The sequence below is a fragment of the Zeus faber genome, assembly GCF_960531495.2.
Source record: "Zeus faber genome assembly, chromosome: 12".
Taxonomy (NCBI): Eukaryota; Metazoa; Chordata; class Actinopteri; order Zeiformes; family Zeidae; genus Zeus; species Zeus faber.
Window position 1 is genome coordinate 108,612 of NC_137196.1, and position 23,205 is coordinate 131,816.

The window sequence follows — 23,205 nt, forward strand, 5'->3', positions numbered from 1 at the left end:
AGGCCCATACAACATGTATTTGTTGAGGTATGAGCATTTTCAGAACATTGGACGGTTTGCTGTCTAGCTGAATTAGAGAAACACCGAACCATTGTCTCTTCAGAGGTGAATGATTCAGAATGCTGCAGTACAGCATAGAAATTTAATTAATATGATGAACTATTATGTGCTTCTTAAGTGTTTCTCATAGATTTCTAGGCCCATCTAACATGTATTTGTTGAGTTATGATCATTTTCATCATCGTGTGCACATGTGGGAAAAAACGCATTTTCAGCCGATTTAAACGTCGAAAAGGGGAATTGGTTAAACGCTTCAGTCATTACTCTGTGTGACAGTGTCAGACAGTTTAAATACAACTAGTATATGCTGCTAAAGTGTTGTTTGTCAAACAGTTTTAGGCCCATCTAACATGTATTTGTCGAGTTATGGTCATTTTCATCATTATGTGCACATGTGGGAAAAAACGCATTTTCAGCCGATTTAAACGTCGAAAAGGGGAATTGCTTAAACGCTTCAGTCATTACTCTGTGTGACAGTGTCAGACAGTTCAAATACAATGGTGAACTAGTATATGCTGCTAATGTGTTGTTTGTCAACCAGTTTTAGGCCCATCTACCATGTATTTGTCGAGTTATGATCATTTTCATCATTATGTGCACATGTGGGAAAAAACGCATTTTCAGCCGATTTAAACGTCGAAAAGGGGAATTGGTTAAACGCTTCAGTCATTACTCTGTGTGACAGTGTCAGACAGTTCAAATACAATGGTGAACTAGTATATGCTGCTAATGTGTTGTTTGTCAACCAGTTTTAGGCCCATCTACCATGTATTTGTCGAGTTATGATCATTTTCATCATTATGTGTACATGTGGGAAAAAACGCATTTTCAGCCGATTTAAACGTCGAAAAGGGGATTTGCTTAAACGCTTCAGTCATTACTCTGTGTGACAGTGTCAGACAGTTTAAATACAATGGTGAACTAGTATATGCTGCTAAAGTGTTGTTTGTCAACCAGTTTTAGGCCCATCTACCATGTATTTGTCGAGTTATGATCATTTTCATCATTATGTGCACATGTGGGAAAAAACGCATTTTCAGCCGATTTAAACGTCGAAAAGGGGAATTGGTTAAACGCTTCAGTCATTACTCTGTGTGACAGTGTCAGACAGTTTAAGTACAATGGTGAACTAGTATATGCTGCTAATGTGTTGTTTATCAAACAGTTTTAGGTCCATCTAACATGTATTTGTCGAGTTATGATCATTTTCATCATTATGTGCACATGTGCGAAAAAACGCATTTTCAGCCGATTTAAACGTCGAAAAGGGGAATAGTTTAAACGCTTCAGTTATTACTCTGTGACAGTGTCAGACAGTTTAAATACAATGGTGAACTAGTATATGCTGCTAAAGTGTTGTTTGTCAACCAGTTTTAGGCCCATCTACCATGTATTTGTCGAGTTATGATCATTTTCATCATTGTGTGCACATGTGGGAAAAAACGCATTTTCAGCCGATTTAAACGTCGAAAAGGGGAATTGGTTAAACGCTTCAGTCATTACTCTGTGTGACAGTGTCAGACAGTTTAAATACAATGGTGAACTAGTATATGCTGCTAAAGTGTTGTTTGTCAAACAGTTTTAGGCCCATCTACCATGTATTTGTCGAGTTATGATCATTTTCATCATTATGTGCACATGTGGGAAAAAACGCATTTTCAGCCGATTTAAACGTCGAAAAGGGGAATTGGTTAAACGCTTCAGTCATTACTCTGTGTGACAGTGTCAGACTGTTTAAATACAATGGTGAACTAGTATATGCTGCTAATGTGTTGTTTGTCAACCAGTTTTAGGCCCATCTACCATGTATTTGTCGAGTTATGATCATTTTCATCATTATGTGCACATGTGGGAAAAAACGCATTTTCAGCCGATTTAAACGTCGAAAAGGGGAATTGGTTAAACGCTTCAGTCATTACTCTGTGTGACAGTGTCAGACAGTTCAAATACAATGGTGAACTAGTATATGCTGCTAATGTGTTGTTTGTCAACCAGTTTTAGGCCCATCTACCATGTATTTGTCGAGTTATGATCATTTTCATCATTATGTGTACATGTGGGAAAAAACGCATTTTCTGCCGATTTAAACGTCGAAAAGGGGATTTGCTTAAACGCTTCAGTCATTACTCTGTGTGACAGTGTCAGACAGTTTAAATACAATGGTGAACTAGTATATGCTGCTAAAGTGTTGTTTGTCAACCAGTTTTAGGCCCATCTACCATGTATTTGTCGAGTTATGATCATTTTCATCATTATGTGCACATGTGGGAAAAAACGCATTTTCAGCCGATTTAAACGTCGAAAAGGGGAATTGGTTAAACGCTTCAGTCATTACTCTGTGTGACAGTGTCAGACAGTTTAAGTACAATGGTGAACTAGTATATGCTGCTAATGTGTTGTTTATCAAACAGTTTTAGGTCCATCTAACATGTATTTGTCGAGTTATGATCATTTTCATCATTATGTGCACATATGGGAAAAAACGCATTTTCAGCCGATTTAAACGTCGAAAAGGGGAATTGTTTAAACGCTTCAGTCATTACTCTGTGTGACAGTGTCAGACAGTTTAAATACAATGGTGAACTAGTATATGCTGCTAAAGCGTTGTTTATCAAACAGTTTTAGGCCCATACAACATGTATTTGTTGAGGTATGAGCATTTTCAGAACATTGGACGGTTTGCTGTCTAGCTGAATTAGAGAAACACCGAACCATTGTCTCTTCAGAGGTGAATGATTCAGAATGCTGCAGTACAGCATAGAAATTTAATTAATATGATGAACTATTATGTGCTTCTTAAGTGTTTCTCATAGATTTCTAGGCCCATCTAACATGTATTTGTTGAGTTATGATCATTTTCATCATCGTGTGCACATGTGGGAAAAAACGCATTTTCAGCCGATTTAAACGTTGAAAAGGGGAATTGTTTAAACGCTTCAGTCATTACTCTGTGACAGTGTCAGACAGTTTAAATACAATGGTGAACTAGTATATGCTGCTAAAGTGTTGTTTGTCAACCAGTTTTAGGCCCATCTAACATGTATTTGTCGAGTTATGGTCATTTTCATCATTATGTGCACATGTGGGAAAAAACGCATTTTCAGCCGATTTAAACGTCGAAAAGGGGAATTGCTTAAACGCTTCAGTCATTACTCTGTGACAGTGTCAGACAGTTTAAATACAATGGTGAACTAGTATATGCTGCTAAAGTGTTGTTTGTCAACCAGTTTTAGGCCCATCTACCATGTATTTGTCGAGTTATGATCGTTTTCATCATTGTGTGCACATGTGGGAAAAAACGCATTTTCAGCCGATTTAAACGTCGAAAAGGGGAATTGGTTAAACGCTTCAGTCATTACTCTGTGTGACAGTGTCAGACAGTTTAAATACAATGGTGAACTAGTATATGCTGCTAAAGCGTTGTTTGTCAAACAGTTTTAGGCCCATACAACATGTATTTGTTGAGGTATGAGCATTTTCAGAACATTGGACGGTTTGCTGTCTAGCTGAATTAGAGAAACACCGAACCATTGTCTCTTCAGAGGTGAATGATTCAGAATGCTGCAGTACAGCATAGAAATTTAATTAATATGATGAACTATTATGTGCTTCTTAAGTGTTTCTCATAGATTTCTAGGCCCATCTAACATGTATTTGTTGAGTTATGATCATTTTCATCATCGTGTGCACATGTGGGAAAAAACGCATTTTCAGCCGATTTAAACGTCGAAAAGGGGAATTGGTTAAACGCTTCAGTCATTACTCTGTGTGACAGTGTCAGACAGTTTAAATACAACTAGTATATGCTGCTAAAGTGTTGTTTGTCAAACAGTTTTAGGCCCATCTAACATGTATTTGTCGAGTTATGGTCATTTTCATCATTATGTGCACATGTGGGAAAAAACGCATTTTCAGCCGATTTAAACGTCGAAAAGGGGAATTGCTTAAACGCTTCAGTCATTACTCTGTGTGACAGTGTCAGACAGTTTAAATACAATGGTGAACTAGTATATGCTGCTAAAGTGTTTTTTATCAAACAGTTTTAGGCCCATCTAACATGTATTTGTCGAGTTATGATCATTTTCATCATTATGTGCACATGTGGGAAAAAACGCATTTTCAGCCGATTTAAACGTCGAAAAGGGGAATTGCTTAAACGCTTCAGTCATTACTCTGTGTGACAGTGTCAGACAGTTTAAATACAATGGTGAACTAGTATATGCTGCTAAAGTGTTGTTTGTCAAACAGTTTTAGGCCCATCTACCATGTATTTGTCGAGTTATGATCATTTTCATCATTATGTGTACATGTGGGAAAAAACGCATTTTCAGCCGATTTAAACGTCGAAAAGGGGATTTGCTTAAACGCTTCAGTCATTACTCTGTGTGACAGTGTCAGACAGTTTAAATACAATGGTGAACTAGTATATGCTGCTAAAGTGTTGTTTGTCAACCAGTTTTAGGCCCATCTACCATGTATTTGTCGAGTTATGATCATTTTCATCATTATGTGCACATGTGGGAAAAAACGCATTTTCAGCCGATTTAAACGTCGAAAAGGGGAATTGGTTAAACGCTTCAGTCATTACTCTGTGTGACAGTGTCAGACAGTTTAAGTACAATGGTGAACTAGTATATGCTGCTAATGTGTTTTTTATCAAACAGTTTTAGGTCCATCTAACATGTATTTGTCGAGTTATGATCATTTTCATCATTATGTGCACATGTGGGAAAAAACGCATTTTCAGCCGATTTAAACGTCGAAAAGGGGAATAGTTTAAACGCTTCAGTTATTACTCTGTGACAGTGTCAGACAGTTTAAATACAATGGTGAACTAGTATATGCTGCTAAAGTGTTGTTTGTCAACCAGTTTTAGGCCCATCTACCATGTATTTGTCGAGTTATGATCATTTTCATCATTGTGTGCACATGTGGGAAAAAACGCATTTTCAGCCGATTTAAACGTCGAAAAGGGGAATTGGTTAAACGCTTCAGTCATTACTCTGTGTGACAGTGTCAGACAGTTTAAATACAATGGTGAACTAGTATATGCTGCTAAAGTGTTGTTTGTCAAACAGTTTTAGGCCCATCTACCATGTATTTGTCGAGTTATGATCATTTTCATCATTATGTGCACATGTGGGAAAAAACGCATTTTCAGCCGATTTAAACGTCGAAAAGGGGAATTGGTTAAACGCTTCAGTCATTACTCTGTGTGACAGTGTCAGACTGTTTAAATACAATGGTGAACTAGTATATGCTGCTAATGTGTTGTTTGTCAACCAGTTTTAGGCCCATCTACCATGTATTTGTCGAGTTATGATCATTTTCATCATTATGTGCACATGTGGGAAAAAACGCATTTTCAGCCGATTTAAACGTCGAAAAGGGGAATTGGTTAAACGCTTCAGTCATTACTCTGTGTGACAGTGTCAGACAGTTCAAATACAATGGTGAACTAGTATATGCTGCTAATGTGTTGTTTGTCAACCAGTTTTAGGCCCATCTACCATGTATTTGTCGAGTTATGATCATTTTCATCATTATGTGTACATGTGGGAAAAAACGCATTTTCAGCCGATTTAAACGTCGAAAAGGGGATTTGCTTAAACGCTTCAGTCATTACTCTGTGTGACAGTGTCAGACAGTTTAAATACAATGGTGAACTAGTATATGCTGCTAAAGTGTTGTTTGTCAACCAGTTTTAGGCCCATCTACCATGTATTTGTCGAGTTATGATCATTTTCATCATTATGTGCACATGTGGGAAAAAACGCATTTTCAGCCGATTTAAACGTCGAAAAGGGGAATTGGTTAAACGCTTCAGTCATTACTCTGTGTGACAGTGTCAGACAGTTTAAGTACAATGGTGAACTAGTATATGCTGCTAATGTGTTGTTTATCAAACAGTTTTAGGTCCATCTAACATGTATTTGTCGAGTTATGATCATTTTCATCATTATGTGCACATATGGGAAAAAACGCATTTTCAGCCGATTTAAACGTCGAAAAGGGGAATTGTTTAAACGCTTCAGTCATTACTCTGTGTGACAGTGTCAGACAGTTTAAATACAATGGTGAACTAGTATATGCTGCTAAAGCGTTGTTTATCAAACAGTTTTAGGCCCATACAACATGTATTTGTTGAGGTATGAGCATTTTCAGAACATTGGACGGTTTGCTGTCTAGCTGAATTAGAGAAACACCGAACCATTGTCTCTTCAGAGGTGAATGATTCAGAATGCTGCAGTACAGCATAGAAATTTAATTAATATGATGAACTATTATGTGCTTCTTAAGTGTTTCTCTCAGATTTCTATGCCCATCTAACATGTATTTGTGGAGTTAGGATCATTTTCATCATAGTGTGCACATGTGGGAAAAAACGCATTTTCAGCCGATTTAAACGCCGAAAAGGGGAATTGGTTAAACGCTTCAGTCATTACTCTGTGTGACAGTGTCAGACAGTTTAAATACAATGGTGAACTAGTATATGCTGCTAAAGTGTTGTTTGTCAACCAGTTTTAGGCCCATCTAACATGTATTTGTCGAGTTATGATCATTTTCATCATTATGTGTACATGTGGGAAAAAACGCATTTTCAGCCGATTTAAACGTCGAAAAGGGGAATTGCTTAAACGCTTCAGTCATTACTCTGTGTGACAGTGTCAGACAGTTTAAATACAATGGTGAACTAGTATATGCTGCTAAAGTGTTGTTTGTCAACCAGTTTTAGGCCCATCTAACATGTATTTGTCGAGTTATGATCATTTTCATCATTATGTGTACATGTGGGAAAAAACGCATTTTCAGCCGATTTAAACGTCGAAAAGGGGAATTGCTTAAACGCTTCAGTCATTACTCTGTGTGACGGTGTCAGACAGTTTAAATACAATGGTGAACTAGTATATGCTGCTAAAGTGTTGTTTGTCAAAAAGTTTTAGGCCCATGTAAAATGTATTTGTCGAGTTATGATCATTTTCATCATTGTGTGCACATGTGGGAAAAAACGCATTTTCAGCCGATTTAAACGTCGAAAAGGGGAATTGGTTAAACGCTTCAGTCATAACTCTGTGTGACAGTGTCAGACAGTTTAAATACAATGGTGAACTAGTATATGCTGCTAAAGCGTTGTTTGTCAAACAGTTTTAGGCCCATACAACATGTATTTGTCGAGGTATGAGCATTTTCAGAACATTGGACGGTTTGCTGTCTAGCTGAATTAGAGAAACACCGAACCATTGTCTCTTCAGAGGTGAACGATTCAGAATGCTGCAGTACAGCATAGAAATTTTATTAATATGATGAACTATTATGTGCTTCCTAAGTTTTTCTCTCAGATTTCTATGCCCATCTAAAATGTATTTGTGGAGTTAGGATCATCTTCATCATAGTGTGCACATGTGGGAAAAAACGCATTTTCAGCCGATTTAAACGTCGAAAAGGGGAATTGGTTAAACGCTTCAGTCATTACTCTGTGTGACAGTGTCAGACAGTTTAAATACAATGGTGAACTAGTATATGCTGCTAAAGTGTTGTTTGTCAAACAGTTTTAGGCCCATGTAAAATGTATTTGTCGAGTTATGATCATTTTCATCATTGTGTGCACATGTGGGAAAAAATGCATTTTCAGCCGATTTAAACGTCGAAAAGGGGAATTGGTTAAACGCTTCAGTCATAAGTCTGTGTGACAGTGTCAGACAGTTTAAATACAATGGTGAACTAGTATATGCTGCTAAAGCGTTGTTTGTCAAACAGTTTTAGGCCCATACAACATGTATTTGTCGAGGTATGAGCATTTTCAGAACATTGGACGGTTTGCTGTCTAGCTGAATTAGAGAAACACCGAACCATTGTCTCTTCAGAGGTGAATGATTCAGAATGCTGCAGTACAGCATTGAAATTTAATTAATATGATGAACTATTATGTGCTTCCTAAGTTTTTCTCTCAGATTTCTATGCCCATCTAACATGTATTTCTGGAGTTATGATCATTTTCAGAACTTGTGACGGTTTGCTGTCTAGCTGAAATAGAGAAACACCGAACCATTGTCTCTTCAGAGGTGAATGATTCAGAATGCTGCAGTACAGCATAGAAATTTAATTAATATGATGAACTATTATGTGCTTCTTAAGTGTTTCTCACAGATTTCTAGGCCCATCTAACATGTATTTGTGGAGTTATGATCATTTTCATCATTGTGTGCACATGTGGGAAAAAACGCATTTTCAGCCGATTTAAACGTCGAAAAGGGGAATTGGTTAAACGCTTCAGTCATTACTCTGTGTGACAGTGTCAGACAGTTTAAATACAATGGTGAACTGGTATATGCTGCTAAAGTGTTGTTTGTCAAACAGTTTTAGGCCCATGTAAAATGTATTTGTCGAGTTATGATTATTTTCATCATTGTGTGCACATGTGGGAAAAAACGCATTTTCAGCCGATTTAAACGTCGAAAAGGGGAATTGGTTAAACGCTTCAGTCATTACTCTGTGTGACAGTGTCAGACAGTTTAAATACAATGGTGAACTAGTATATGCTGCTAAGGTGTTGTTTGTCAACCAGTTTTAGGCCCATCTAACATGTATTTGTCGAGTTATGGTCATTTTCATCATTATGTGCACATGTGGGAAAAAACGCATTTTCAGCTGATTTAAATGTCGAAAAGGGGATTTGCTTAAACGCATCAGTCATTACTCTGTGTGACAGTGTCAGACAGTTTAAATACAATGGTGAACTAGTATATGCTGCTAAAGCGTGGTTTGTCAAACAGTTTTAGGCCCATACAACATGTATTTGTCGAGGTATGAGCATTTTGAGAACATTGGACGGTTTGCTGTCTAGCTGAATTAGAGAAACACCGAACCATTGTCTCTTCAGAGGTGAATGATTCAGAATGCTGCAGTACAGCATTGAAATTTAATTAATATGATGAACTATTATGTGCTTCCTAAGTTTTTCTCTCAGATTTCTATGCCCATCTAACATGTATTTGTGGAGTTAGGATCATTTTCATCATAGTGTGCACATGTGGGAAAAAACGCATTTTCAGCCGATTTAAACGTCGAAAAGGGGAATTGGTTAAACGCTTCAGTCATTACTCTGTGTGACAGTGTCAGACAGTTTAAATACAATGGTGAACTAGTATATGCTGCTAAAGTGTTGTGTGTCAAACAGTTTTAGGCCCATGTAAAATGTATTTGTCGAGTTATGATCATTTTCATCATTGTGTGCACATGTGGGAAAAAACGCATTTTCAGCCGATTTAAACGTCGAAAAGGGGAATTGGTTAAACGCTTCAGTCATAACTCTGTGTGACAGTGTCAGACAGTTTAAATACAATGGTGAACTAGTATATGCTGCTAAAGCGTTGTTTGTCAAACAGTTTTAGGCCCATACAACATGTATTTGTCGAGGTATGAGCATTTTCAGAACATTGGACGGTTTGCTGTCTAGCTGAATTAGAGAAACACCGAACCATTGTCTCTTCAGAGGTGAACGATTCAGAATGCTGCAGTACAGCATAGAAATTTTATTAATATGATGAACTATTATGTGCTTCCTAAGTTTTTCTCTCAGATTTCTATGCCCATCTAACATGTATTTGTGGAGTTAGGATCATTTTCATCATAGTGTGCACATGTGGGAAAAAACGCATTTTCAGCCGATTTAAACGTCGAAAAGGGGAATTGGTTAAACGCTTCAGTCATAACTCTGTGTGACAGTGTCAGACAGTTTAAATACAATGGTGAACTAGTATATGCTGCTAAAGCGTTGTTTGTCAAACAGTTTTAGGCCCAAACAACATGTATTTGTCGAGGTATGAGCATTTTCAGAACATTGGACGGTTTGCTGTCTAGCTGAATTAGAGAAACACCGAACCATTGTCTCTTCAGAGGTGAACGATTCAGAATGCTGCAGTACAGCATAGAAATTTTATTAATATGATGAACTATTATGTGCTTCCTAAGTTTTTCTCTCAGATTTCTATGCCCATCTAACATGTATTTGTGGAGTTAGGATCATCTTCATCATAGTGTGCACATGTGGGAAAAAACGCATTTTCAGCCGATTTAAACGTCGAAAAGGGGAATTGGTTAAACGCTTCAGTCATTACTCTGTGTGACAGTGTCAGACAGTTTAAATACAATGGTGAACTAGTATATGCTGCTAAAGTGTTGTTTGTCAAACAGTTTTAGGCCCATGTAAAATGTATTTGTCGAGTTATGATCATTTTCATCATTGTGTGCACATGTGGGAAAAAACGCATTTTCAGCCGATTTAAACGTCGAAAAGGGGAATTGGTTAAACGCTTCAGTCATAACTCTGTGTGACAGTGTCAGACAGTTTAAATACAATGGTGAACTAGTATATGCTGCTAAAGCGTTGTTTGTCAAACAGTTTTAGGCCCATACAACATGTATTTGTCGAGGTATGAGCATTTTCAGAACATTGGACGGTTTGCTGTCTAGCTGAATTAGAGAAACACCGAACCATTGTCTCTTCAGAGGTGAATGATTCAGAATGCTGCAGTACAGCATTGAAATTTAATTAATATGATGAACTATTATGTGCTTCCTAAGTTTTTCTCTCAGATTTCTATGCCCATCTAACATGTATTTCTGGAGTTATGATCATTTTCAGAACTTGTGACGGTTTGCTGTCTAGCTGAAATAGAGAAACACCGAACCATTGTCTCTTCAGCGGTGAATGATTCAGAATGCTGCAGTACAGCATAGAAATTTAATTAATATGCTGAACTATTATGTGCTTCTTAAGTGTTTCTCACAGATTTCTAGGCCCATCTAACATGTATTTGTGGAGTTATGATCATTTTCATCATTGTTTACACATGTGGGAAAAAACGCATTTTCAGCCGATTTAAACGTCGAAAAGGGGAATTGGTTAAACGCTTCAGTCATTACTCTGTGTGACAGTGTCAGACAGTTTAAATACAATGGTGAACTAGTATATGCTGCTAAAGTGTTGTTTGTCAAACAGTTTTAGGCCCATGTAAAATGTATTTGTCGAGTTATGATTATTTTCATCATTGTGTGCACATGGGGGAAAAAACGCATTTTCAGCCGATTTAAACGTCGAAAAGGGGAATTGGTTAAACGCTTCAGTCATTTCTCTGTGTGACAGTGTCAGACAGTTTAAATACAATGGTGAACTAGTATATGCTGCTAAAGTGTTGTTTGTCAACAAGTTTTAGGCCCATCTAACATGTATTTGTCGAGTTATGATCATTTTCATCATTATGTGTACATGTGGGAAAAAACGCATTTTCAGCCGATTTAAACGTCGAAAAGGGGAATTGCTTGAACGCTTCAGTCAGTACTCTGTGTGACAGTATCAGACAGTTTAAATACAATGGTGAACTAGTATATGCTGCTGAAGCGTTGTTTGTCAAACAGTTTTTGGCCCATACAACATGTATTTGTCGAGGTATGAGCATTTTCAGAACATTGGACGGTTTGCTGTCTAGCTGAATTAGAGAAACACCGAACCATTGTCTCTTCAGAGGTGAATGATTCAGAATGCTGCAGTACAGCATAGAAATTTTATTAATATGATGAACCATTATGTGCTTCCTAAGTTTTTCTCTCAGATTTCTATGCCCATCTTACATGTATTTGTGGAGTTAGGATCATTTTCATCATAGTGTGCACATGTGGGAAAAAACGCATTTTCAGCCGATTTAAACGTCGAAAAGGGGAATTGGTTAAACGCTTTAGTCATTACTCTGTGTGACAGTGTCAGACAGTTTAAATACAATGGTGAACTAGTATATGCTGCTAAAGCGTTGTTTGTCAAACAGTTTTAGGCCCAAACAACATGTATATGTCGAGGTATGAGCATTTTCAGAACATTGGACGGTTTGCTGTCTAGCTGAATTAGAGAAACACCGAACCATTGTCTCTTCAGAGGTGAATGATTCAGAATGCTGCAGTACAGCATTGAAATTGTATTAATATGATGAACTATTATGTGCTTCCTAAGTTTTTCTCTCAGATTTCTATGCCCATCTAACATGTATTTCTGGAGTTATGATCATTTTCAGAACTTGTGACGGTTTGCTGTCTAGCTGAATTTGAGAAACACCGAACCATTGTCTCTTCAGAGGTGAATGATTCAGAATGCTGCAGTACAGCATAGAAATTTAATTAATATGATGAACTATTATGTGCTTCTTAAGTGTTTCTCACAGATTTCTAGGCCCATCTAACATGTATTTGTGGAGTTATGATCATTTTCATCTTAGTGTGCACATGTGGGAAAAAACGCATTTTCAGCCGATTTAAACGTCGAAAAGGGGAATTGGTTAAACGCTTCAGTCATTACTCTGTGTGACAGTGTCAGACAGTTTAAATACAATGGTGAACTAGTATATGCTGCTAAAGTGTTGTTTGTCAACCAGTTTTAGGCCCATCTAACATGTATTTGTCGAGTTATGATCATTTTCATCATTATGTGTACATGTGGGAAAAAACGCATTTTCAGCCGATTTAAACGTCGAAAAGGGGAATTGCTTAAACGCTTCAGTCATTACTCTGTGTGACAGTGTCAGACAGTTTAAATACAATGGTGAACTAGTATATGCTGCTAAAGCGTTGTTTGTCAAACAGTTTTAGGCCCATACAACATGTATTTGTCGAGGTATGAGCATTTTCAGAACATTGGACGGTTTGCTGTCTAGCTGAATTAGAGAAACACCGAACCATTGTCTCTTCAGAGGTGAATGATTCAGAATGCTGCAGTACAGCATAGACATTTTATTAATATGATGAACTATTATGTGCTTCCTAAGTTTTTCTCTCAGATTTCTATACCCATCTAACATGTATTTCTGGAGTTATGATCATTTTCAGAACTTGTGACGGTTTGCTGTCTAACTGAATTAGAGAAACACCGAACCATTGTCTCTTCAGAGGTGAATGATTCAGAATGCTGCAGTACAGCATAGAAATTTAATTAATATGATGAACTATTATGTGCTTCTTTAGTGTTTCTCACAGATTTCTAGGCCCATCTAACATGTATTTGTGGAGTTATGATCATTTTCATCATTGTGTGCACATGTGGGAAAAAATGCATTTTCAGCCGATTTAAACGTCGAAAAGGGGAATTGGTTAAACGCTTCAGTCATTACTCTGTGTGACAGTGTCAGACAGTTTAAATACAATGGTGAACTAGTATATGCTGCTAAAGTGTTGTTTGTCAAACAGTTTTAGGCCCATGTAAAATGTATTTGTCGAGTTATGATTATTTTCATCATTGTGTGCACATGTGGGAAAAAACGCATTTTCAGCCGATTTAAACGTCGAAAAGGGGAATTGGTTAAACGCTTCAGTCAATACTCTGTGTGACAGTGTCAGACAGTTTAAAGACAATGGTGAACTAGTATATGCTGCTAAAGTGTTGTTTGTCAACAAGATTTAGGCCCATCTTACATGTATTTATCGAGTTATGATCATTTTCATCATTATGTGTACATGTGGGAAAAAACGCATTTTCAGCCGATTTAAACGTCGAAAAGGAGAATTGCTTGAACGCTTCAGTCATTACTCTGTGTGACAGTGTCAGACAGTTTAAATACAATGGTGAACTAGTATATGCTGCTGAAGCGTTGTTTGTCAAACAGTTTTAGGCCCATACAACATGTATTTGTCGAGGTATGATCATTTTCAGAACTTGTGACGGTTTGCTGTCTAACTGAATTAGAGAAACACCGAACCATTGTCTCTTCAGAGGTGAATGATTCAGAATGCTGCAGTACAGCATAGAAATTTAATTAATATGATGAACTATTATGTGCTTCTTAAGTGTTTCTCACAGATTTCTAGGCCCATCTAACATGTATTTGTGGAGTTATGATCATTCTCATCATTGTGTGCACATGTGGGAAAAAACGCATTTTCAGCCGATTTAAACGTCGAAAAGGGGAATTGGTTAAACGCTTCAGTCATTACTCTGTGTGACAGTGTCAGACAGTTTAAATACAATGGTGAACTAGTATATGCTGCTAAAGTGTTGTTTGTCAAACAGTTTTAGGCCCATGTAAAATGTATTTGTCGAGTTATGATTATTTTCATCATTGTGTGCACATGTGGGAAAAAATGCATTTTCAGCGGATTTAAACGTCGAAAAGGGGAATTGGTAAAACGCTTCAGTCATTACTCTGTGTGACAGTGTCAGACAATTTAAATACAATGGTGAACTAGTATATGCTGCTAAAGTGTTGTTTGTCAACCAGTTTTAGGCCCATCTAACATGTATTTGTCGAGTTATGATCACTTTCATCATTATGTGTACATGTGGGAAAAAACGCATTTTCAGCCGATTTAAACGTCGAAAAGGGGAATTGCTTAAACGCTTCAGTCATTACTCTGTGTGACAGTTTCAGACAGTTTAAATACAATGGTGAACTAGTATATGCTGCTAAAGCGTTGTTTGTCAAACAGTTTTAGGGCCATACAACATGTATTTGTCGAGTTATGATTATTTTCATCATTGTGTGCACATGTGGGAAAAAACGCATTTTCAGCCGATTTAAACGTCGAAAAGGGGAATTGGTTAAACGCTTCAGTCATTACTCTGTGTGACAGTGTCAGACAGTTTAAAGACAATGGTGAACTAGTATATGCTGCTAAAGTGTTGTTTGTCAACAAGTTTTAGGCCCATCTTACATGTATTTATCGAGTTATGATCATTTTCATCATTATGTGTACATGTGGGAAAAAACGCATTTTCAGCCGATTTAAACGTCGAAAAGGGGAATTGCTTGAACGCTTCAGTCATTACTCTGTGTGACAGTATCAGACAGTTTAAATACAATGGTGAACTAGTATATGCTGCTGAAGCGTTGTTTGTCAAACAGTTTTAGGCCCATACAACATGTATTTGTCGAGGTATGAGCATTTTCAGAACATTGGACGGTTTGCTGTCTAGCTGAATTAGAGAAACACCGAACCATTGTCTCTTCAGAGGTGAATGATTCAGAATGCTGCAGTACAGCATAGAAATTTTATTAATATGATGAACTATTATGTGCTTCTTAAGTGTTTCTCACAGATTTCTAGGCCCATCTAACATGTATTTGTGGAGTTATGATCATTCTCATCATTGTGTGCACATGTGGGAAAAAACGCATTTTCAGCCGATTTAAACGTCGAAAAGGGGAATTGGTTAAACGCTTCAGTCATTACTCTGTGTGACAGTGTCAGACAGTTTAAATACAATGGTGAACTAGTATATGCTGCTAAAGTGTTGTTTGTCAAACAGTTTTAGGCCCATGTAAAATGTATTTGTCGAGTTATGATTATTTTCATCATTGTGTGCACATGTGGGAAAAAACGCATTTTCAGCGGATTTAAACGTCGAAAAGGGGAATTGGTAAAACGCTTCAGTCATTACTCTGTGTGACAGTGTCAGACAGTTTAAATACAATGGTGAACTAGTATATGCTGCTAAAGTTTTGTTTGTCAACAAGTTTTAGGCCCATCTAACATGTATTTGTCGAGTTATGATCATTTTCATCATTATGTGTACATGTGGGAAAAAACGCATTTTCAGCCGATTTAAACGTCGAAAAGGGGAATTGCTTGAACGCTTCAGTCAGTACTCTGTGTGACAGTATCAGACAGTTTAAATACAATGGTGAACTAGTATATGCTGCTGAAGCGTTGTTTGTCAAACAGTTTTTGGCCCATACAACATGTATTTGTCGAGGTATGAGCATTTTCAGAACATTGGACGGTTTGCTGTCTAGCTGAATTAGAGAAACACCGAACCATTGTCTCTTCAGAGGTGAATGATTCAGAATGCTGCAGTACAGCATAGAAATTTTATTAATATGATGAACCATTATGTGCTTCCTAAGTTTTTCTCTCAGATTTCTATGCCCATCTTACATGTATTTGTGGAGTTAGGATCATTTTCATCATAGTGTGCACATGTGGGAAAAAACGCATTTTCAGCCGATTTAAACGTCGAAAAGGGGAATTGGTTAAACGCTTTAGTCATTACTCTGTGTGACAGTGTAAGACAGTTTAAATACAATGGTGAACTAGTATATGCTGCTAAAGCGTTGTTTGTCAAACAGTTTTAGGCCCAAACAACATGTATATGTCGAGGTATGAGCATTTTCAGAACATTGGACGGTTTGCTGTCTAGCTGAATTAGAGAAACACCGAACCATTGTCTCTTCAGAGGTGAATGATTCAGAATGCTGCAGTACAGCATTGAAATTGTATTAATATGATGAACTATTATGTTCTTCCTAAGTTTTTCTCTCAGATTTCTATGCCCATCTAACATGTATTTCTGGAGTTATGATCATTTTCAGAACTTGTGACGGTTTGCTGTCTAGCTGAATTTGAGAAACACCGAACCATTGTCTCTTCAGAGGTGAATGATTCAGAATGCTGCAGTACAGCATAGAAATTTAATTAATATGATGAACTATTATGTGCTTCTTAAGTGTTTCTCACAGATTTCTAGGCCCATCTAACATGTATTTGTGGAGTTATGATCATTTTCATCTTAGTGTGCACATGTGGGAAAAAACGCATTTTCAGCCGATTTAAACGTCGAAAAGGGGAATTGGTTAAACGCTTCAGTCATTACTCTGTGTGACAGTGTCAGACAGTTTAAATACAATGGTGAACTAGTATATGCTGCTAAAGTGTTGTTTGTCAACCAGTTTTAGGCCCATCTAACATGTATTTGTCGAGTTATGATCATTTTCATCATTATGTGTACATGTGGGAAAAAACGCATTTTCAGCCGATTTAAACGTCGAAAAGGGGAATTGCTTAAACGCTTCAGTCATTACTCTGTGTGACAGTGTCAGACAGTTTAAATACAATGGTGAACTAGTATATGCTGCTAAAGCGTTGTTTGTCAAACAGTTTTAGGCCAATACAACATGTATTTGTCGAGGTATGAGCATTTTCAGAACATTGGACGGTTTGCTGTCTAGCTGAATTAGAGAAACACCGAACTATTGTCTCTTCAGAGGTGAATGATTCAGAATGCTGCAGTACAGCATAGAAATGTAATTAATATGATGAACTATTATGTGCTTCTTTAGTGTTTCTCACAGATTTCTAGGCCCATCTTACATGTATTTGTGGAGTTATGATCATTTTCATCATTGTGCGCACATGTGGGAAAAAATGCATTTTCAGCCGATTTAAACGTCGAAAAGGGGAATTGGTTAAACGCTTCAGTCATTACTCTGTGTGACAGTGTCAGACAGTTTAAATACAATGGTGAACTAGTATATGCTGCTAAAGTGTTGTTTGTCAAACAGTTTTAGGCCCATGTAAAATGTATTTGTCGAGTTATGATTATTTTCATCATTGTGTGCACATGTGGGAAAAAACGCATTTTCAGCCGATTTAAACGTCGAAAAGGGGAATTGGTTAAACGCTTCAGTCAATACTCTGTGTGACAGTGTCAGACAGTTTAAAGACAATGGTGAACTAGTAAATGCTGCTAAAGTGTTGTTTGTCAACAAGATTTAGGCCCATCTTACATGTATTTATCGAGTTATGATCATTTTCATCATTATGTGTACATGTGGGAAAAAACGCATTTTCAGCCGATTTAAACGTCGAAAAGGGGAATTGCTTGAACGCTTCAGTCATTACTCTGTGTGACAGTGTCAGACAGTTTAAATACAATGGTGAACTAGTATATGCTGCTGAAGCGTTGTTTGTCAAACAGTTTTAGGCCCATACAACATGTATTTGTCGAGGTATGATCATTTTCAGAACTTGTGACGGTTTGCTGTCTAACTGAATTAGAGAAACACCGAACCATTGTCTCTTCAGAGGTGAATGATTCAGAATGCTGCAGTACAGCATAGAAATGTAATTAATATGATGAACTATTATGTGCTTCTTAAGTGTTTCTCAGAGATTTCTAGGCCCATCTAACATGTATTTGTGGAGTTATGATCATTTTCATCATTGTGTGCACATGTGGGAAAAAACGCATTTTCAGCCGATTTAAACGTCGAAAAGGGGAATTGGTTAAACGCTTCAGTCATTACTCTGTGTGACAGTGTCAGACAGTTTAAATACAATGGTGAACTAGTATATGCTGCTAAAGTGTTGTTTGTCAAACAGTTTTAGGCCCATGTACAATGTATTTGTCGAGTTATGATTATTTTCATCATTGTGTGCACATGTGGGAAAAAATGCATTTTCAGCCAATTTAAACGTCGAAAAGGGGAATTGGTTAAACGCTTCAGTCATTACTCTGTGTGACAGTGTCAGACAGTTTAAATACAATGGTGAACTAGTATATGCTGCTAAAGTGTTGTTTGTCAACCAGTTTTAGGCCCATCTAACATGTATTTGTCGAGTTATGATCATTTTCATCATTATTTGTACGTGTGGGAAAAACGCATTTTCAGCCGATTTAAAAATCGAAAAGGGGAATTGCTTAAACGCTTCAGTCATAACTCTGTGTGACAGTGTCAGACAGTTTAAATACAATGGTGAACTAGTATATGCTGCTAAAGCGTTGTTTGTCAACCAGTTTTAGGCCCATACAACATGTATTTATCGAGGTATTTGCATTTTCAGAACATTGGACGGTTTGCTGTCTAGCTGAATTAGAGAAACACCGAACCATTGTCTATTCAGAGGGAATGATTCAGAATGCTGTAGTAGAGCATAGAAATTTTATTAATATGATGAACTATTATGTGCTTCCTAAGTTTTTCTCTCAGATTTCTATGCCCATCTAACATGTATTTGTGGAGTTAGGATCATTTTCATCATAGTGTGCACATGTGGGAAAAAACGCATTTTCAGCCGATTTAAACGTCGAAAAGGGGAATTGGTTAAACGCTTCAGTCATTACTCTGTGTGACAGTGTCAGACAGTTTAAATACAATGGTGAACTAGTATATGCTGCTAAAGTGTTGTTTGTCAAACAGTTTTAGGCCCATCTAACATGTATTTGTCGAGTTAGGATCATTTTCATCATTATGTGCACATGTGGGAAAAAACGCATTTTCAGCCGATTTGAACGTCGAAAAGGGGAATTGGTTAAACGCTTCAGTCATTACTCTGTGTGACAGTGTCAGACAGTTTAAATGCAATGGTGAACTAGTATATGCTGCTAAAGCGTTGTTTGTCAAACAGTTTTAGGCCCATACAACATGTATTTGTCGAGGTATGAGCATTTTCAGAACATTGGACGGTTTGCTGTCTAGCTGAATTAGAGAAACACCGAACCATTGTCTCTTCAGAGGTGAATGATTCAGAATGCTGCAGTACAGCATTGAAATTTAATTAATATGATGAACTATTATGTGCTTCCTAAGTGTTTCTCTCAGATTTCTATGCCCATCTAACATGTATTTGTGGAGTTATGATCATTTTCAGAACTTTTGACGGTTTGCTGTCTAGCTGAATTAGAGAAACACCGAACCATTGTCTCTTCAGAGGTGAATGATTCAGAATGCTGCAGTACAGCATAGAAATTTAATTAATATGATGAACTATGATGTGCTTCTTAAGTGTTTCTCAGAGATTTCTAGGCCCATCTAACATGTATTTGTGGAGTTATGATCATTTTCATCATTGTGTGCACATGTGGGAAAAAACGCATTTTCAGCCGATTTAAACGTCGAAAAGGGGAATTGGTTAAACGCTTCAGTCATTACTCTGTGTGACAGTGTCAGACAGTTTAAATACAATGGTGAACTAGTATATGCTGCTAAAGTGTTGTTTGTCAAACAGTTTTAGGCCCATGTACAATGTATTTGTCGAGTTATGATTATTTTCATCATTGTGTGCACATGTGGGAAAAAATGCATTTTCAGCCAATTTAAACGTCGAAAAGGGGAATTGGTTAAACGCTTCAGTCATTACTCTGTGTGACAGTGTCAGACAGTTTAAATACAATGGTGAACTAGTATATGCTGCTAAAGTGTTGTTTGTCAAACCGTTTTAGGCCCATCTAACATGTATTTGTCGAGTTATGATCATTTTCATCATTATTTGTACGTGTGGGAAAAACGCATTTTCAGCCGATTTAAAAATCGAAAAGGGGAATTGCTTAAACGCTTCAGTCATAACTCTGTGTGACAGTGTCAGACAGTTTAAATACAATGGTGAACTAGTATATGCTGCTAAAGCGTTGTTTGTCAACCAGTTTTAGGCCCATACAACATGTATTTATCGAGGTATTTGCATTTTCAGAACATTGGACGGTTTGCTGTCTAGCTGAATTAGAGAAACACCGAACCATTGTCTATTCAGAGGGAATGATTCAGAATGCTGCAGTACAGCATTGAAATTTAATTAATATGATGAACTATTATGTGCTTCCTAAGTGTTTCTCTCAGATTTCTATGCCCATCTAACATGTATTTGTGGAGTTATGATCATTTTCAGAACTTTTGACGGTTTGCTGTCTAGCTGAATTAGAGAAACACCGAACCATTGTCTCTTCAGAGGTGAATGATTCAGAATGCTGCAGTACAGCATAGAAATTTAATTAATATGATGAACTATGATGTGCTTCTTAAGTGTTTCTCAGAGATTTCTAGGCCCATCTAACATGTATTTGTGGAGTTATGATCATTTTCATCATTGTGTGCACATGTGGGAAAAAACGCATTTTCAGCCGATTTAAACGTCGAAAAGGGGAATTGGTTAAACGCTTCAGTCATTACTCTGTGTGACAGTGTCAGACAGTTTAAATACAATGGTGAACTAGTATATGCTGCTAAAGTGTTGTTTGTCAACCAGTTTTAGGCCCATCTAACATGTATTTGTCGAGTTATGATCATTTTCATCATTATTTGTACGTGTGGGAAAAACGCATTTTCAGCCGATTTAAAAATCGAAAAGGGGAATTGCTTAAACGCTTCAGTCATAACTCTGTGTGACAGTGTCAGACAGTTTAAATACAATGGTGAACTAGTATATGCTGCTAAAGCGTTGTTTGTCAACCAGTTTTAGGCCCATACAACATGTATTTATCGAGGTATTTGCATGTTCAGAACATTGGACGGTTTGCTGTCTAGCTGAATTAGAGAAACACCGAACCATTGTCTATTCAGAGGGAATGATTCAGAATGCTGTAGTAGAGCATAGAAATTTTATTAATATGATGAACTATTATGTGCTTCCTAAGTTTTTCTCTCAGATTTCTATGCCCATCTAACATGTATTTGTGGAGTTAGGATCATTTTCATCATAGTGTGCACATGTGGGAAAAAACGCATTTTCAGCCGATTTAAACGTTGAAAAGGGGAATTGGTTAAACGCTTCAGTCATTACTCTGTGTGACAGTGTCAGACAGTTTAAATACAATGGTGAACTAGTATATGCTGCTAAAGTGTTGTTTGTCAAACAGTTTTAGGCCCATCTAACATGTATTTGTCGAGTTAGGATCATTTTCATCATTATGTGCACATGTGGGAAAAAACGCATTTTCAGCCGATTTAAACGTCGAAAAGGGGAATTGGTTAAACGCTTCAGTCATTACTCTGTGTGACAGTGTCAGACAGTTTAAATGCAATGGTGAACTAGTATATGCTGCTAAAGCGTTGTTTGTCAAACAGTTTTAGGCCCATACAACATGTATTTGTCGAGGTATGAGCATTTTCAGAACATTGGACGGTTTGCTGTCTAGCTGAATTAGAGAAACACCGAACCATTGTCTCTTCAGAGGTGAATGATTCAGAATGCTGCAGTACAGCATAGAAAATTTATTAATATGATGAACTATTATGTGCTTCCTAAGTTTTTCTCTCAGATTTCTATGCCCATCTAACATGTATTTCTGGGGTTATGATCATTTTCAGAACTTGTGACGGTTTGCTGTCTAGCTGAATTTGAGAAACACCGAACCATTGTCTCTTCAGAGGTGAATGATTCAGAATGCTGCAGTACAGCATAGAAATTTAATTAATATGATGAACTATTATGTGCTTCTTAAGTGTTTCTCACAGATTTCTAGGCCCATCTAACATGTATTTGTGGAGTTATGATCATTTTCATCATAGTGTGCACATGTGGGAAAAAACGCATTTTCAGCCGATTTAAACGTCGAAAAGGGGAATTGGTTAAACGCTTCAGTCATTACTCTCTGTGACAGTGTCAGACAGTTTAAATACAATGGTGAACTAGTATATGCTGCTAAAGTGTTGTTTGTCAAACAGTTTTAGGCCCATCTAACATGTATTTGTGGAGTTATGATCATTTTCATCATTGTGTGCACATGTGTGAAAAAACGCATTTTCAGCCGATTTAAACGTCGAAAAGGGGAATTGGTTAAACGCTTCAGTCATTACTCTGTGTGACAGTGTCAGACAGTTTAAATACAATGGTGAACTAGTATATGCTGCTAAAGTGTTGTTTGTCAAACAGTTTTAGGCCCATCTAACATGTATTTGTGGAGTTATGATCATTTTCATCATTGTGTGCACATGTGTGAAAAAACGCATTTTCAGCCGATTTAAACGTCGAAAAGGGGAATTGGTTAAACGCTTCAGTCATTACTCTGTGTGACAGTGTCAGACAGTTTAAATACAATGGTGAACTAGTATATGCTGCTAAAGCGTTGTTTGTCAAACAGTTTAAGGCCCATACAACATGTATTTGTCGAGGTATGAGCATTTTCAGAACATTGGACGGTTTGCTGTCTAGCTGAATTAGAGAAACACCGAACCATTGTCTCTTCAGAGGTGAATGATTCAGAATGCTGCAGTACAGCATAGAAATTTTATTAATATGATGAACTATTATGTGCTTCTTAAGTGTTTCTCACAGATTTCTAGGCCCATCTAACATGTATTTGTGGAGTTATGATCATTTTCATCATTGTGTGCACATGCGGGAAAAAACGCATTTTCAGCCGATTTAAACGTCGAAAAGGGGAATTGGTTAAACGCTTCAGTCATTACTCTGTGTGACAGTGTCAGACAGTTTAAAAACAATGGTGAACTAGTATATGGTGCTAAAGCGTTGTTTGTCAAACAGTTTTAGGCCCATACAACATGTATTTGTCGAGGTATGAGCATTTTCAGAACATTGGACGGTTTGCTGTCTAGCTGAATTAGAGAAACACCGAACCATTGTCTCTTCAGAGGTGAATGATTCAGAATGCTG